The sequence below is a fragment of the Hippichthys cyanospilos genome, chromosome 18, assembly GCF_059441005.1.
Source record: "Hippichthys cyanospilos isolate Australia breed blue-spotted pipefish chromosome 18, RoL_Hcya_1.0, whole genome shotgun sequence".
NCBI lineage: Eukaryota > Metazoa > Chordata > Actinopteri > Syngnathiformes > Syngnathidae > Hippichthys > Hippichthys cyanospilos.
The window spans coordinates 16,626,658-16,633,074 of record NC_142386.1 but is presented as its reverse complement, the minus strand read 5'-3'; the positions used below and the strand labels follow the sequence as shown (position 1 = coordinate 16,633,074).

Here is a 6,417-nt window from a genome sequence, read left to right as displayed (position 1 = left end):
GATTAACTGGCAATGAATAATTAGTGGTTGAAACACAAATAAAATACACAAAGTTGATGTGTTATATGTGAGGCTATGCCAGGGGTGGATAGCTAGATGATGTTGAAGTGATTGTAGATGTTGTGTTTTCGTAGTTTAATAATATGTAGGCATGTTGTTGTATGATAGCCAGCTTGGGAGGCTGTGGTATGAAAATGAGAAGTGATTGTGAGTGTAAGCCTGTGAAGCTTGCTCTGTTGAAATGTTCACACAGTTTGCTGCATGTGTTGCTGTTATTGTTGTTGTCATAATTGTGAGAATTGTCGTTGTTGCTAGAGTTGGTTTTGTTGTTGTTGCTGTTGTTGTTCTTCAAAGTGGAAAATATTTGAAATTGGCAAATTGATAGAGACCACTGAATTTGGTAGAACAAAGCTGAAGAAAAATTTCAAATAGCAAAATTGATAAAAGAGAAAAAGTTGAATTTGGAAGTGGCAACGGCCACTAAATGACTTGCAGAGAAAATAAGACAGCCAAGTGGACATCAAACAGGGCTGCTTGCGAGAATTGCAGTTAACGGGACAGGGCAGGGGCGCGGAGAGCAGGGGTGGCAATCAGGGGCCTCTGCCCCCCTTTTCTTTTTTTTTTTTTACAGCAATTGCGATTTATTTTATAATTTATTTTCCACTTTCTGAAGGCAGAAATGTGACCCTTCTCTGCCAACCACACTTGTATAGAGGTTTGCATGGATGCGTGATGGGGAGTTGTATTTCATGATCCAAGTGGTAAATTTTGCATGTTGAGACAGAGGGAGGCAGAGAGGGCAGAATTGTTTTTGTATACTGGCCCTGTTCAAAAAAAAAAAAGGGGGAAAGGGGTACGCAAATGCTGAGGAAAGCCTAGCGCCTTACAAGATATGAATTTAGAAGGTGGAAGATCGATGTTTTATGTGTAATGGTTGTTTGGAGAGATTAGCATGATAGGATCAGATTTTATGGTAAAATAGATTCAACTGTGCAAAAGGAGGATGAACCAGTTGATATGTTAATTGTTTGTTATAGTATAGTTTGTAAGCGTTTTTTTTTTAAACAAATCGCATTATGGTAGATAATGGATAAACGGTTTGAACATATTGACAGCAACTGAGAAGGGTTGCAGGGCTGGATGGAATTATATTATAAACAAAAATGTAGACGTGAGTGATATCCAACACTCGGAGATTAGATAAATTGATTATTCAGTTGAGAGTGGAGTAGTAGAAGAAAAGAGTAGTCAATGGGCTGACTTGAAAGCTGTACACATGGTAATTATGCAAGGAGGGCCGCAAGGACTCTGCATATTTACAGATTCGTGGTCAGTAGACCAGGGGCTTCTTATGTGGATGCCCACATGGCATGCCACAGGGTGGAAAATTCATTCGAAAGAAGTTTGGGTAAAACAGCCAGACGGTCCTCCCCGAGCAGCAGAAATTATAGCTCAAGGGCAAGATGCTACTGTGAGCGTCTTATATCCTAGAGTGGAAAAATGGATAAATGTACCGGTGCCAAAATGTTATACAAGAGAGAATTAATCATATGTTTGTAGTATGCACTATTTGTCGTAATACAGATGCCGTGGTGGTGTTTGCTGATTGGAAAACCATCATTGGAGAGGCGCCATAGCCGGACCAAGGAAGACTGAGGGCCCAAGAGGTGACAGTGTCTTCTGCTGGGTCACATGTATCCTTGTCCTTGGTGCCACGGTCCAACTTTGCTGCGCAATGACGGAGAGTGACAAATTGGAGCAGATCCAGCGGTTCCACATAAGATGGAAAAGCAGTACCCGGGACCGTACTCAAGGAAACTACACCTGTCCAGCTTACCACGCCTGCTACGTGGTAAACGTCACCAGCAATTATCAGATGTGGAAATGCAGAAAGTGCCTTGCAGGAAGGGACATCCCGGTGATGGAAGAAGGATGCAACTTAACCGTCACTACAGTGGTACCCATGTGCCACTTCAACAGGATGACCAGGGACTGCAATGAGCACAACGGGACGAGGTGGACAATTACCGTAGAAGAAACCCAGTTTTTCTATGACAACACTGAAATTTCGGGACGGAACACATTTTTGTATGTAATATGGGTGATACCTGGGAAACCTAATGCTACAAGAACACACATAGCACCAATATTGGACACCTGTACACACATGGCACAAGCTAGGGTTAAGACCCGAGTGTACTGGGAAATAAAATTCCCCGATATACCACACTGCACACGAAAACGTAGAGCTTGGTATGATACTCTCTTAGGAGGAACGGGAACACTGTATGGTGTGGCTAATGCTGCAGATAATGAAGTAACTAGAACAATGTTATTTAACACAGGGCAACATGCGTCAGAGGCTATACATCAGGTAGGGGTATGGCTTCCAAAAGCTATGGTAGGGCAATTGGAAAACACAAATGTTTGGAAAAAGGCATTTACATGGGAGTCAAAATTATGGAATGAAACGTATGATGCGTTAAATAATTGATCACATATAGGTAATTGGACAACCGGTGAATTGCAAATGATACATGCGGAAGCTCAAAAAGAGCGATTCCAGAGAATAATGACAACGAGAAATTATAACGAATGGAGACGGATTTGGAATATTAGTAGCAAATTTTGGTTACAGTTATATTCGGAGCGAACGAAGTGCAACAGTACGTATTGTACTGGGTATTGGACTCAGTACAATGTGTCTACTGTTATAACGATATGTAAGTATCAAGTATTACCAGTGATTACTGCTACAGGGTTTTGGTTTTTACATCTGGATGGAGAGTGGATGGATGTGGTAACAAATATGACTTATGAGATGAAAATGTGTGACGAAACAGACAGAGGAATGGCGTGTACATTACAACAGGGATACAGTAATCCATGTTTAACCGACTCAGAGGTTGTACTTTGTGATTGGACTAGGGAGCCACGAAGGGAGATGTTGTGGCAAATTGGACTACATGCTCTATGTGTGGCAACAATGCAAAATCATTCACAAGTACCATCGGTTCCTTTCGTTGGTTGCCTATATAATGTGCACCTATGGCATTGGGGAAACCAGACGTATCGTTTGACGAATTACTCTGTGTCTAATCGGCTGACACAAGTGCAATGGGATGTACTAAAGAATCCCTGGAACCTCTCACTGGAGCGTTTCAAATGTGCATTGGAACAGTCCACTGAAGTTCAGGAAATTATACAATCACATACGTCTAACATCTCCAAACTCATGGTGTCCACATTGGTAGCCAGCGGACGGGTACAACATGCTGCTAAAATAGTACAACAGTCCTCAGCCCATCACTGGTGGGACATCTTTTCAGGGATGTCGGTCACTGCTAGGAGGACTTTGGTGCCCCCTCTGATTCTGTTGGTTATTGTAATAGTATTGCTATCAATATGTAACCTGCTAACGTGTATCTATGTAAGACGTATCCGAGCTGAGGTGGAGTGGGTGATTATGCAACGCATGAGATGATTGTACACCTTGACATACGCAACGGACACTTTGGTGTCGAGATCTACACTGTTAAGTTGACGCCTCATCCCACTCATGTATACATTTATGCTAGATGGCAAGGATATTTAACACATCAATATATTCACCGAAACCTAACGTTGCAGGAAGTATGGTCCATGTTCTTTCATGATATTTTTGAACATACGGGAAATGAAATAGTGTTACCATCAACGTTTGACGGGTATATCAACTAATATGTGAAGCCTCAAGAGTGGAATGAGAGGAATTGTAATTAGTGATGCTTCCCATAGCCGTTGAAAACCCAAATATATTGTGCAACCATGGTTATATATGCTGTTTTTCACTAACTTGTTTTTGGTCAGGACATTTGACCGCTTTACTGTCTTGTTCCCATAACAAAGAAGAACATTGTCGTGGGAAGTTGACAGATATTATTGTACAAGATGTTTTTGAGCAAGATGTTTTTCAGAGCCTGAAGGACACACTTAAGTGTCAATATCAAATCGGGAAACAGGTGTTGCGCCGCCAGGGCGGACGGGTAGGCCACCCGCCCTTCCTCGCGTACGCAACTAAAAAATACAAAAGAGAGATGCAGAGTACAAACAAGTAGAGTCTGCTGCGGGTTACGTACGGACGCCCAGCCGGTTGACAAGCGGAGCTCTACTTGGGTGTTGGCTCTCCACCTTCTCGGCATAGGTAAGAGGCTCATATGATGATTTCACGCAATGTCAACTATTTGAGAACTTGCATTTGGTCAAAATAAATATGCCAGTTGTTTGGGCTAAATAGCATTTGGGAACGTTGGTCTTTTGTTGAGTGTTGTCTTTGTCTCCTGAGCGCCGACCGGCACCGATCTTTTCAACAAAACAAGCGCTTTTCCATTTTTGAGGGCCTAAACATGCACGAAAAGTCACCAAAATTTGCACATTTGTCGGGCCCGGTGAAAAATTGGATATTTTTGTGTTTCCCAAAAAAATGCAAAAAAAATGGCTCTGCAGCGCCACCTAAAGTCGAAAAAGTGCACCTGGTCCCGGCCCGTTTGACCTAGAGCTACGAAAATTTTTAGGCATATGTAGGACCTAGAGACCTACAAAAAAGTCAGCGTGAGCCATGTGCTCAGATGTACAGAAAAAGAGTTATGAATTTTTGAATGTGCATTTTTGGCCCATTTTTGCACGTTTGCAGGTCCCAAACTGCTCCTTGTTTCTCCTAAACGCTTTACTCAATCACCTTCAAATTTGCTGTGGTCCATTTCACACATAGGGGCACAAGTGGGCAAAATTTGGTGTAGATCCGCTGACATATATGATAGGGGCGTGGCTTCAAATTATGTGTTCAATTTTTCCTTCGCCAAGAGTGACATAAACCTTAATAACTTTGTTGTACTAGCTTAAAAAAATCTACAACTTCATTGACACACGGAAACTTATGTCTTTAACACCTTTGAAAAAAGTTTTTTTAAATACCTACTAGCGCCGCCTAGTGGTTGATTAAAATGTTATTTTTTACACTTTCATGTATTGTGCTCAGTCTGTTTGAGTAAAACAAATGAAAATTGGTCAGAATATCATTAAGACATGGAATATTAAGGTTTTAAAATTTTACGACATTTCGATAATGGGCGTAGTCTGCACGCCACCTCAAAGTCAGATGACTCGCCAAAACGACAAAAGTGGCTGTAATTGGCCCCAAAATGGCCTTATGAGTGGAAAATAGCCTCTCACTCCCGGCCCGTTTGACCTAAAGCTCCAAAAATTTGTAGCCTTATGTAGGACCTCGAGCCCTAAAAAAAAGTCAGCGCGAGCCATATGCTCAGATGTACAGAAAGAGAGTTATGAATTTTTGAATGTGCACTTTTGGCCCGTTTTTGCTCATTTGCAGGTCCCGAACTGCTCCTTTTTTCTCCCAAACGCTTGACCCAATCGACTTCAAATTTGCTGTGATGTTTTATCTGACTGTGAGGCACAATTGTTCAAATTTTTGTGACGATCCGCCAACAAATATGTTGGGGGCGGGGCTTTATATTATGCCTTTGATGATTACTTTGCCACATGTGAAACAAACCTTTATAACTCAGCTTTACAAGCTTAGAAAAATCTGAAACTTCACAGACACATGGAGACTCAAGCCCTTAACACAAGTGTTTAAACTAATCTTCAATTGCTTGTGAGGCCATCTAGTGGCAAACAAAAATGTCAGTCTGATGTCTCGCCAAAACGAACAAAGTTGCTGTGTTTGGTCCCAGATGGTCTTATCATTTTTAAACTTTACATATTTGATGGGATCCTAATGCGGATTACACCTATCAACGTATTTTTTGTTATAGTGCGAGCGCCACCTAGTGGCAGCCAAAAATATAGCATTTTTTAAAGGTTTTTATGTGTTTAGCTGAGCCCTTTGAAGTAATATCGCTGAAATTAAGTCTGAAAAGCCTCTAGACAGCCCTGCTGACCTCCACCAAATTTTACGAAGTTTCGATAATGGCCGTGGCTTCTACGACCATTTTCATTCCTAAACTTTATCTGTCCAGTAAAAGTTGCTGTAATTTGACCCAGATGATCTGATCTTCTCACAATTTCACACCTTGGATGAAAATATTCTCCTGAACATATCGACGAAAATATAATCCAGTTTAAAGCTAGCGCCACCTAGTGGCTGCAAAAAAATGTCATTAGTCGAAAGATTACAGTCAATCCTGTTTGGTTTGACCTACAGCTATGAAACTTTGTAGGCAAATGAAGGACTGCAAGACCTACAAAATAGTCAATAAAAGTGATGTGCTAGGATGTACAGAAAAAATTGTTATGAATTTTTTTAATGTGCAGTTTTGTCCCATTCTTAGACATTAGCTGGTCTCAAACTAGTGCCTTTTTCTCTTAAACGATTCACCCCATTATCTTCAACTTTGGCATGAATCATTATCCAACTGA

General features: G+C 41.2%; 1 pseudogene; it reads left to right on the top strand.

Annotated features, from left to right (window-relative positions):
- The first annotated feature begins 1,327 nt into the window (after positions 1–1,327).
- LOC148409171 (uncharacterized) lies at positions 1,328–4,278 on the top strand (annotated as a pseudogene).
- The last annotated feature ends 2,139 nt before the right edge of the window (positions 4,279–6,417 follow it).